This window comes from Enhydra lutris, unplaced genomic scaffold (genome assembly GCF_002288905.1).
Source record: "Enhydra lutris kenyoni isolate GAN:26980312 unplaced genomic scaffold, ASM228890v2 scaffoldscaffold2, whole genome shotgun sequence".
Taxonomy (NCBI): Eukaryota; Metazoa; Chordata; class Mammalia; order Carnivora; family Mustelidae; genus Enhydra; species Enhydra lutris.
Window position 1 is genome coordinate 77,700,486 of NW_019154086.1, and position 12,990 is coordinate 77,713,475.

Sequence of the window (12,990 nt, forward strand, 5' to 3'; positions counted from 1 at the left end):
GATACTTCTAGTCAAATTTGAAAGTAAAAACTAATCAGCCATAATTCCATCCCACTAATTCAAAGATAATTTACGACTTCTAGCATTCTGTTAGGTGCTGATAACTTTTAATGGGATTAGAAATGGTGTGTGGGAGCTGGTTCAAATTAATTCATGAGAACCATTTTGAAATTTATTTGCAGCTTTCTTTTCTTCTCTCCTTACCTTTCTTCCTACCTTCCTTCTTTCCGTCCTACCTTCATTTGTAAAGAAAGTCTGCAGTATTGAGCTATTCCATTTAAAATTTTCTAATTTATTTGACCATTGCTTTCCTATTGATAATATTATAATGAGTGCTTAGTCTAGTTATGTTGACTTTTAGCAGAGGCATATAGTACTGTTGTACAATAAACATAATACTGTCTGGGCCGCTTTCTTCAGGGAAAAATCTTCAGGGTGGTTAAAAATACTTATCTTGTATGCATGATTCTAGCCCTTTAGGAATTCAATGCCATCTAATTTGATAATAAAATTATGCTTATTCTACTATGCCTTAAAAATGTGATATTCAAATTTAGTTTTCCTTCTTCCCTTATTTTGGCACAATGAGCATGCACTTACAAAAAAATAATTAAAAAATATATTGTGGCATGATGCTACTTGAATGGACTTGAAACCATCCATTTGTAACTATGTCTTTGCAATTTGTAGTGAGCTGGGCTGCAGTGTGAACTGATAAAAGCACAGTTTAGTCTCTGTTCCAACTATTTAGCCCCACTGTACTGACAGGATTAATGTCACTGGTAAGAAGAGACTCCAGAGAACTAACTCTTTCTCTCCATGTATAAGAGAGGAAAGAGGAAAGGGCATGTGAGAATTTAATGAGAAGGCAGCCAGATATCTATAAGCCAGGAAGAGAACCCTTGCCAGAAACTGAATTTTCTGGCACCTTAATCATGGAATTCTAGCTTCCAGAACTAGGAGAAAATAAATTTCTGGTTTTTAACTGTGCAGTATTTTATTACAGTGGTCCAATCAGACTAATGCAATTTTCTTTGGAAACCTAAGAAGCTGATCAGTTCCACCACCAAAATACTAACTGCCTTCACAATCAGAGGCAGGAAACTTGCATTAAAGAAGCAGCTTTACCTCACAGCACTAGATTATTCTTCCTGCTCCTATGCATATTTTCCAGAGCCCTCATACTGAGAGCATAAGAGTACATACAGTGTGGGAAAAAAACAAACAAAAAAGCTAAGAACAAGCTAGTGTATCCCTTTTCTATGATTACCAAAAACAAACAAACAAACAAAAAAAAACCAAAAACCTTAAGGATTCCCAAGACTTCATATGCTTGAATATATCAAATCTGTTATAAAAGTTTCTGCTCTCAAAGTAAACAGATTTCTATTTTCTTAGGTAGATTGTAAACATGGCAATTCTAGAGTCTCCTGATTAATCTTTGTCATGTAACTTAGGCAATAGGTTCAGAGCAGTGACCTGCTCTGGTCAATGGGATTCTAGCAGGCTTGAAAACACTTGTGCAATTTGAATATTTCCTCTTCTCTGATTTTTATCTCTATTAAAAAAGAAAAAAAAAAAATCCCTCCCTCCCCCACCCCCCCGCCCCAGTCTATCTCATTTATTCCAAGAGAAGGAAAAGATGTGAGGAGCAGAGCTAAGTTGTTCATCTCCCCAGGTGATTCAAGATGTCAGCCAAACCCAGTTGAGATTAGACTATTCCCACCTTCATCTCTCATGAGGTAAAATAATGAACAATGATTTCTTATGTCATTGAATTTAGTGTTGCTTTATTATTATTATTTTTTATCCTCAATAGCAATACCTGATAAAACATGATAAAAGTAACTATTACTTATTGAGTATTTACTCTGTGCTGAGAAGCATGTCTTAATCCATTAAATCTTTACACAAGTGGATGAATTTAGTGTTATACCCTTATCTTAAAGATGAGAACCATGCTATCGGATACCCAGCAAAACTGTTGCAGATTTAGGATATGAACACATACTGATTCTACAATCTGGACTCAAATACACTATGTTTTTCTATCCTTAGAAACCAGCTGAATTATACATCTTTGCCCCCCAAAACTAAGATCCAAGATCTTAAAGATCTATCATTAGTGTCTTTGAAGGTATTTTTATTAGAATGACTACATTTTTGATGGAGAGATTTTTCTTAAAAATAGAGTAATTCTATTTCAATTGATGGTTACAGTTCTTGATAGCATTTTGGACTAATATGTTAAACAAACAACTTGAGATCTTCAAGTAAATGTATCTAATATCATTTATTACTAAATTATTCCCTAAGGGGGTATATAACCTTCCATGTTTATAAGATTGATATTAATTAAAGATAAGATTCTGTACTTTGCAAAGGTAAACTAGTGTTAAGATAATAGTAACTGACCCACTCAACACTATTTCTGACTTCATTGACTTAACATATGATATGTTTGGGATTTCTTTGAGGGCTAGTCATAGTCTACCTGGATGATGGTTACATTATTCCTGTGTTTATAAATAATATATTATCCCCACCTAACGTAACTTAAAAAAGCTGTTACTAATTCTTTCAAGGTACTGGCCAATTTATCTCAACTTATTTTTAATCCTTAAGTGTTTTGAACACATTAGTTATGAGATGTAGCTATTATTGTTAATAGTAGTAATAATAATGATGATGAACATTATCTTTTTGTGTTTGGTTCACATCATTATTCTCCACAGAGTATCTATCTTTTCCAGGTCTTCTGTATTAAATTCTATAATTTCAAGACCCAGTACAAATGTGTCAGTCTTATTGAAATTTCCTCCAATTTCTCAATCTAGGAGTTCTTTCTTACTCCTTTGAATACTTTCAGAGTGTTTCTAGGGTTTATTTTATGGTGCTCATCATGTCATAACTTGTATCTTTTCCAATTAATTTTATTTTCAAAGATTTCAAACCTATAGAAAATTGAAGGAATTTTGTAATCACCATCTATATATCATTCACCTAGATTTGCTAATTGTTGGTAACTTGACTTCCCTATTTCTATATGTATTTTTTACAACTTCTGTGCAAATATCTAAAAGTAAATTGAGGGTTTTATGATCTTTCTCCTGTAATACTTATTCTTTTTCAAGAATTATTTATTTTTATTTTAGAGAGGAGAGGCAGAAGGAGATGGAGAAAGAAACTGAAGCACATGGGGCTTGATATTAGGACCCTGAGATCAAGACCCGAGCTAAAACCAAGAGTCAGATGCTTAACTGACTGCACCATCCAGGCAAACCTCCTGTAAATATTTCTATGTGTGTTACCTAGAACAAAAGTATTCTCCTATAAAGTTACAAAAAATTATCACATAAACAAAATTTAGCATTTGTACTATAATATAAATTAAAATAGGGTCTTTAAAATTTAACTAATCATACCAACAGCTTCCTTTTCATCTGTCCTTCTTCCTCTCAGGTTTTAACCAAGATTTATATATTGAAGGCTGCCAGGGTGGCTCAGTATGTTAAGCATCTGTCTTCAACTCAGGTCATGATCCCAGCATCCTGAGATCAAGTCCCACATTGGGCTCCTTGCTTGGTGGGGTACCTGAATCTTCCTCTGCGTGCCACTCCCCCTGCTTATGTTCTCTTTCTCTTTCTTTCTCTCTGACAAATTAGTAAATAAAATCTTTATTAAAAAAAAGATTTACAGATTGACTTTATTGTTTTGTTTCTTTGGTGTCTCTTTTATAGAGTAGTATTCTCCACTTTTTGCCTTACCTGATGTGTATGTTTAAGAATGCCGGCCAGTCGTTTTCCTCATAAGATTTAAGTTATACTTTGGGGGGCGCCTGGGTGGCTCAATGGGTTAAGACCTCTGTCTTTGGCTCATGTCATGATCCCAGGGTCCTGGGATTGAGGCTCACATTGGGCTCTCTGCTCAGCGGGGACCCTGCTTCCTCTCTTCTCTCTCTGCCTGCCTCTCTGCCTACTTGTGATCTCTGTCTGTCAAATAAATAAATAAAATCTTTAAAAAAAAAAGTTATACTTTGGCTACAATAATTCTTGGTCATCCCTATGTAATCATACTAGAAGTCACATAATATCAGTAGGTTCCATTGTTAATAATACAAAATCTAATCACCTGACCAAATAGTATCCTTCAGGTCTCTCAACTATATATGTTATCTTTTCAATTAATAACCAATTTGTGAGGTGGTATTTTGAGATTTGTGCATATTCTGTGCCTCTTACACCCCATTTACTTATGTGTGTTCATTGATGATCTTGCTTAAATTAATTGTGTATTTTCAGGGCACCTGGGTGGCTCCGCCAGTTGAGCGTCCAACTCTTGGTTTAGGCTCAGGTCATGATCTCATCATGGTTGTGGTACTGAGCTCCACTTTCAGCAGGGAGTCTGATTAAACAGTCTCTCCCTCTGCCCCCCTGCCCACTCATGCTCTCTCTCTTTTTCTTTCTAAAATAAATCTTTTTTAAAAATTGTACATTTTCTTATCAGACAACTCTTGTTTTCACCTTACATACTCTAAGATAGTGGTCTCAAGGAGCATCAATACCAACATCACCAGGACTTGTTAAAATTCTCAATCTGTATCACAGACCTAATAAATGAGGAACTCTGGGGTGGAGCCAAGAAATATGTGTTTTAGCAAGCCCTCCCTGGTGATTCTAATGTACAGTGAAGTTTGGGAACCAGTGCTTCAGAACTACATTTCATTCCAGAAGTTGCCATGGTTGCCATCTGTGGTAAGTGTAACTTGACAACACCTTAGATCTGTTGCACCTCATACCTTTAACTTTCTGCTTAGGGTTTAGCTGTCTCTATGTAGGATGCTTACTCTCACATACACAAACCTGCAAATGCTAGGAAGTTATTAACACATAGGACAGCCCTTGAACAATCAAACCTATAACCAGTAGGTAAGTATTCTCCTCTTTAGTGCTTTAATGGTACAACTACAGGTGTATTTTGCAAGATTCTTCAGAAGTTCACAGCAGAATGAGCCCCCTGTTGGCATCAGGGAAGACCAATTCAATAATGCACCCTTGGATTAGTTGTTTGTTTGTTTGTTTTTTCTTTTAAGTCTCTCTACATTCCCTTATCTCATCTTTGAATTACTTTCCAAAATAAACTGACTTCATAAAAACCATTGCTTCTGGTTCTGCTCTCTATGGGTAACCAAAAATAGCATATTTTGAATCAGATGTGGCACTGAAAAATCCAAAGTTGAGTTTGGCATGATAGAAATGTGTCACTAATTCCTCTGCCACATGGTGATGCTAAGATTATATCACTAGTGGTAATCAGGAAGATGATCACCTCTGGAATGTGGTTGTGTCACAATTAGTACTTTTTTACCTGGAAGTGATTTGGTTTTAGAGCCAGGTATTTGTTTAAGTATATAGGCTTATGTTGTAGTGGGGTACTAAAAGAAATGGGGTAAGTGCTAATTATAAGATTGTGAAAAAATATATATATGTATATGTTAATGGCTTGAAAGCCTTTAAAAAAACAAAGGACATATTCAGATTCTGGCACTTAAAATTCAAGGCATACTATAAAAGTCAAAAGGCTCCCACAGCAGCATTTAAAGACATTATATCCTACAGGATTAACTAGGCTGAAAATTGGGCCTGGGAATTCATTGTAAGGGTAGTGAAGTTACAGAGGATATTGAATGCATAACATTTACAGGTCTCTTAAGTTTAACTCAACTCCCTCATAGGAAAAGATTAAGACTGAGACTTACTGAGGATGAAGATATCTGAAAGATGACCTACAATTCATGAACCCATAATTTTTCTTTTGAATTTCTGTATTGATAGATGTAACCCCCAACCCACTGAAAAAGAAACCTCTCTCCTCACACACCCCTCCATAATTTAGAAATCCTATATGGGCTTAGAAATTGATGCTTGTCCTCCTCAAGATTCTCCTCTACTTCTGTTCATTGTCTCTAAGCCAATAACTAAGATGAAGTCACAGCACAGCCTGCGGGACAATATAATTCCATTTCTGTGAAGAAAGAGTAGATATACCAGAGAATTGTAAGACTTGCCCTGACAGAACTTGAATGAACATATATGGAATTTGATCTTGAAGGTATTGGACAAGGGAATATAGAATGTAAGTCTGAATAGGAGAGAAATTATTGATTCCTTTGTGACTCAGTAGTTTATGTCCCAGCGTGGACCACATGCTGGTGTTGATATGTTGCTGAGATGTCCAGTTAAAGACAGCAGTTGAATGATGGTTTGTGGTAAATAAAATAGAGATGCCAGAATTGTCTTAGCAGACAATTGTAAAAGAGTCAGAAGACTAAAAGTGGTTTGTTGCTTGACTTGTATTACTGGTAAAAGTCTAGTACTGAAGATTGGAAGGCTGATGTCCTTTGTCACAGTAGAGAATTAAAATTCTTCAGCTAGTTTTTGGATATAAATCAGTTATTAGGGTTACCAGTCCAATCATTATGAGAAAATGAGTCCTCTTGAAAAGTTGTATAGTACCACCATAAGTATATCTAACAATTACTTCTCGTTTTTAAAGCCTCCTGTAGCCAGTTACAGGAAAATTGTACTTTGAGGAAAGGGACATATCCAGATATTTCTAGGACATACACTTTATCAAAGGACCAAAAAGCTTACTGTAGTTTTTTTGTTAGAGTGGGGTAGAAAAGAACCTAGATGCTAAATAAAGCTCTGTCCAAATTCATCATGCAGTCCGACCACAGTATTCACTGGTTCACTGTATAAATATTTCTGTAACCCCCAGTCCATAATTGGTAGGCAAGGTAAAATGAATTGATATAATGCAGAAATGAGAACCATTATGCTAAAAGGACTGAGAGGAACTCTTGAAACCGCCTACTTCTCTAACCAACAAAATAAATCAGAACTAATAGGTCATCAAGGGAGGAGGGCAATATTTTAGACTTTTAAAACTTATCTTCTAATACTTAAAAGAGGTAAAAGTGGTTGTCTCTGTCTTAACCCCATTCATCTACTCTCTGGCCCCTGAAAAAAACTGTGGAGCATGGTGGATGATGATGGACTACCATGAATATAAATAAGAGTAGTTCTCATTGTAGCAGCTGTTAATGCCAGATGATGCATATTTACATTAGATCAGCACAGCCTCCATCATTTGCTATGGTGCTGTTGACCTGATGAATGCATTCTTTACAATCTCTATTAGTAGGAAACTTCAAAAGTTATGCTCTTTGGTGAAAAGGTCAGTAGAAAAAAATTGACCTTCTTTCCCAAGGTTACATTACTTTTATTCTCTGTCACATTACAGTCTGCAGTGATCTGATACTTTTGACATTCCAGAAAACATCATGTTGACCCACTATATTGATGAGACAATGCTAACTAGACAATTTAAAAAGGAATTAGCAAGTGTTCTGGGTATAGTGTAAAATATATATGTGCCACAGGGTGGAAGATGAACATACACAAATTTAGGGGACTGCCATCTGATACAACTTGAAGTTTTTAGGAGACCAGTCATCCGAGGTTTCCTGAAACTTCCCTTTTAATGTAAAGGCAGTGAATTACACCTCATAAATTGTTATAATTTATATGTAATTTATATATAAATTAATTATACAATTAAGACAGAGGCACTGCATCTGGTAAGCCATTTTAGATTCTGAAGTCAAAATATATACACTAAGAAAATACTGTTCTGATTTTTTTTTGCTTTTTTTTTTTTTTTTTTGTTTGTTTGTTTTTTGTTGAGGGCCTCAAAATGCTGTCAGTTTTGAGTGAGGTCTAGATTACGTTAAGACACTTCAGCATGTCACTCACCATTTGAGAAGCAGCTCCTGGCATACAAACAGGCCCTAGTAGAGATGGAATGCCCTGTCACTCATCAAGTGTATACATGGCTGATACTTCTCATCATGAGTCAATATCATTAGATATATGTATTCCTAAAGCTGGTCCATACAGAAATATTACATTCAGGATTGGGCCTGAGCCCAAGAGGGCACAAGTAAGTTACATGAACATGGCCCAGACTACCTAGTCACATAACTCTTACAGAAACTTTTCTACCAACTTATACTGGCGTTGGCATCCTCAGGGTTTGCTTATGATCAGTTATCACAGGAGAAATAAATTTGGCTTGGTTCACACATGGTTTATCTCATGATGTTGGTAGTGATTAAAAGCAAACAGCTTTATAATAATGCAGCTTAAACAAGCAAGGCCAAGAAAAAAAAAATTTTTTTTGAAGGGAAACCACTCCACTTAACAGAGCTATGAACAGTGCATTTGGTCCTCCTCTTATGTGGTGGCAGAAATGGCCTGAAGAATGTTCATGAACACCTGGGACATTTTGAATAATTTGGTTAGTTATTATTTATGTATTTCTTAGTTTTGTCTTATTATATTATAACTCTGTTGGATAGAAAATATCAGCTCTTTGTTTTTCATCTTTCCACATATTTCTACATTAAGTCATAGGAGGTGTAGTAGATTCCCAAGGATGCCATAACAAATCATAAACTTAGTGCCAAAAAAACCCAGAAATGTATTCTCTCATAATCTAGGGATGGAAGTCCAAAATCAAAGTGTTGGCAGAGCCACTCTTTCTCCAAAGGCTTTGAAGGTAGATCTTTTCTGTTTCTTCCAGCTTTTGGTGACTTCTGATGTTCCTTAATTTGTGGCAGCAGAACTCAAATCTTTGTTTCTGTGTCTACATAGCCTTCTTCTCTAAGTGTCTGCTTAGCCTATCTCTTACAGGGACACTTTCATTGGATTTAGGTCCATCTTACTCCAGAATGATCTCATCTGGATCTTTACCTTAATTACCTCTTTAAAGACTCCATGTCTAATTAAAATCACATTCTGAGATTATGGATAGACACAAATTTAGGGGTGGGGGAAGATAATTATTCAGTCTACAGTAAAGTACTAAACTAATATTTATGATTGATAATTTGTTTTTCTGACTCAATTTAGAGTTTCAAAAGACAGATTATTTATTTATTTATTTTATTAACATATAATGTATTATTAGCCCCAGGGATATAGGTCTGTGAATCGTCAGGCTTACACACTTCACTCACCATAGCACATACCCTCCCCAATGTCCATAACCCAACCACCCTCTCCCTTCCCCCCTCCCCCCAGCAGCCCTCAGTTTGTTTTGTGAGATTAAGAGTCTCTTATGGTTTGTCTCCCTCCTGATCCCATCTTGTTTCATTTTTTCTTTCCCTCTCCCCCAAATCCCCCATTCTGCCTCTCAAATTCCTCATATCAGGGAGATCACATGATAATTATCTTCTTCTGACTGACTTATTCTGCTCAGCATAATACCCTCTAGTTCCATCCATGTCATCGCAAATGCCAAGATTTCATTTCTTTTGATGGCTGCATAGTATTCCATTGTATATATATACCGCTTCTTCTTTATCCATTCATCTGTTGATGGACATCTAGGTTCTTTCCATAGTTTGGCTATTGTGGACATTGCTGCTATAAACATTTGGGTGCACATGACCCTTTGGGTCACTACATTTGTATCCTTAGGGTAAATACCCAGTAGTGCAATTACTGGGTTGTAGGGTAGCTCTATTTTCAGCTTTTTGAGGAACCTCTATGTTGTTTTCCAGAGTGGCTGCACCAGCTTGCATTCCCACCAACAGTGTAGGAGCGTTCCCCTTTCTCTGAATCCTCAACAGAATCTGTCATTTTCTGACTTTTTAATTCTGACGGGCATGAGGTGGTATCTCATTGTGGTTTTGATTTGCATTTCCTTAATGCCGACTGATGTGGAGTACTTTTTCATGTGTCTGTTGGCCATCTGGATTCAAAAGACAGATTTTAAGAAGTTTATTTTTTCAAAGGGATTCCTATATTTTATTTTATTTATTTTTTTAACAATTTTATTTATTTATTTGAAGGACAAAGATCACAAGTAGGCAGAGAGGCAGGCAGAGAGAGAGGAGGAAGCAGACTCCCTGCTGAGCAGAGAGCGCGATGCGGGTCTCAATCCCAGGACCCTGGGATCATGACCTGAGCTGAAGGCAGAGGCTTAACACACAGAGCCACCCAGGCGCCCCAGATTCCTATAATTTAGATGACACACAGTATAGATATTATTTCACTGTTATTCATATAAGTTATAAGCTGTGGTTGCTGTCATGTAGTTTCTTCAATAAAACTATTTTAACATACTATAAAGCCTTTTAAAAATAATTTATTATTATTATTAATTAATTAATTTTTTTGAGATAAAATGAGATTGAGCAAGAGAAAGAGAGAGCACATGAGCAGGGAGGGAACAGAGGGAGAGGGCTCCATTGAGCAAGGAGCCTAACACGGGGCTCAATCCCAGGACCCTGACATCATGACCTGAGCCGAAGACAGACACTTAACCGACTGACCCACTTCTAAAATGATTTTAATGTTGAAAACTCTTGGACTAATCTAGTGTTTCAGTTGTAGACTCTTAATAGGTTTCCCCCAGAAAAGAGGTGTTGAAGGTCTAACCCCTTCTACTTCACAGTGTGACTGTATTTGGAAAGAGGGTCTTCATACAGGCAACAAAGTTAAAATGAGGTCATTAGGGTGAGCTATAATCCAATAGAACTGATGTCCTATATATATCCCTATAAAGAGGGAATTTGAACACAGACACACACAAAAGGAAGATAATGTGAAGACACAGTAGGGAAAAAAACACTCATTACCTTAAGTGATATATCTATAAGCTAAGAAATGCCAAGAATTGGGGCACCTGGATGGCTCAGTGGGTTGAAGCCTCTGCCTTCAGCTCAGGTCATGATCCCAGGGATCGAGCCCCGCATCAGGCTCTCTGTTCAGCGAGGAGCCTGCTTCCTCCTCTCTCTCTGACTGCTTCTCTGCCTACTTGTGATCTCTGTCTGTCAAATAAATAAATAAAATCTTTATTTAAAAAAAAAAAAGAAAGAAAGAAAGACATGCCAAGAATTGCTGGTAGGTCCTAGGAGGTAGGAGCAAGGAAGGATTCTCCTCTAGAGCCATTATAGAGAAGATGGTCCTGCTGATACCTTAATTCAGATTTCTAGTGTCCACAGCTATGAGGCAGTATTTCTGTTGTTTTAAGCCACCAAGTTTTGGTACTTTTTAAATGGAGCCCTAGGAAACTACTACTAGCGTATTATATCATGGACTATTATGCATGTTCTTATGATATAAAATAGTTTATATGCCTTTATAATATGTTTTAAACTATTTAATGTGTGAGTTTATGGATGGTTTTTGAATTGCTTAATGATTGGTTGTTAAAATACAGCATGACTAATTTCTGAAAAACAGGTAGATAATTACAGAGATTTTTCAACAAATTTCCCCCATAGTAACATGGTTAATACTATCCTCACTTAAACTGCAAGTGTACATAACATAACAGTAATTGTATTGAGGGGTGAATTGATGAAATAAAAAGCAACTTTTTCCATGTAATATTTATGTAGTGAAGCAAATAATGACAAGGTGATTGCTGTTGAGAGTCAACCTGTATTTTCTATGTTGTATTTAAGATGGTTGAAGTTCAGCATGATAACAAATGTTTTTACAAGGTATCGTTTTTTTCATGTGATTTTTTTTGTTTGGTTTTAGTTTTATTTTACCACATAGACCATTTATTAACTGATGTCTTAGAAATTCCATCATTTACTCTTATGATACATGCACATTTAGGATAATAAAAAAAAAGGATTCATTGATTATTAGTTGCAGATTTCTTTTCAACTTGTATATTAGTCATCAATTCTCATTGGATGCAACTATTAGAGATAGATAAGTGTCAGTTTTTTGTAGAGATAAATATTCTATTTTTTTTAGATTTTTGTACAATTAAACCAAATTCCAATCTTACTAGTTACACTTGGTTTTTTGACCAACAGTGATTTGAAGTGTTAAATGATAGTTTTCATACTGTGATCATTAATGTCTAATTTTGGATAATTAGTTAAGTTTGCCCTAGCTATTTTAAAAAGAAACAAATTGAATTTGTATCATGTTTTTTCTATCTGATCTATATTGTATTTCAGCAAGACTTTGTAGGAATTGTAATGATATTAAAAGTATTCTTTTTTTTTTAAAGATTTTATTTATTTATTTGACAGACAGAGATCACAAGCAGGCAGAGAGGCAGGCAGAGAGAGAGAGAGGGAGAAGTAGGCTTCCTGCTGAGCAGAGAGCCCAATGCGGGGCTCGATCCCAGGACCCTGGGATCATGACCTGAGCCGAAGGCAGAGGCTTTAACCCATTGAGCCACCCAGGCGCCCCTAAAAGTATTCTTTTGTCAGACATTTTCCCACTCATTTTAGATTCAAACTTTAAAATTTATATTTTTAATTTTGTAGATATATAACACTAAATTACCAATTTAAACATTTTAAAATGCAAAGATCAGAGGCGCTTAGTTTCTTCACAGTGTAACAGATTTCTAGAACTTCTTCATCTTACAAAGTTAAAAGTCTGCACTTAATAAGAACTGATTCTCCCTCACATCTCCCCTAGCCCTTGATACCTTTCTACTTCCCTTGGTTTCCCTATAATTTTTATTACTTTAGATACCTCAATTGATGGACTTATATAGAATATGTCCTTTTGTGATTTGCTTGTTTTACTTAGCATAGCGTCTTTGAGGTTCCTCCATGTTATAGCAACTGACAGGATTTCCTCCTTTTTATGACTGCACGATATTCCATGGTGTGTGTTTGTTTGCATGTGTATGTGTGTGTGTACCACATTTATTTGTGATCCAATTTTTTGAAGTTTATTTCCATTGAATATGATGCTACTGGTTTTGAGTCCAGGAATCTTACTCAAGGAATCTAGAGATTAGTTAACTAAATTCCTTCCAACCCTCTATATTGATTTATCCAATTTTACTCTAAAATCTTTCCCATTCTCCTTAACCAGCAACTTCACATCATTAGTTAAATATCAGTGCAATATAGAAATCAATTCCTATATTATATTC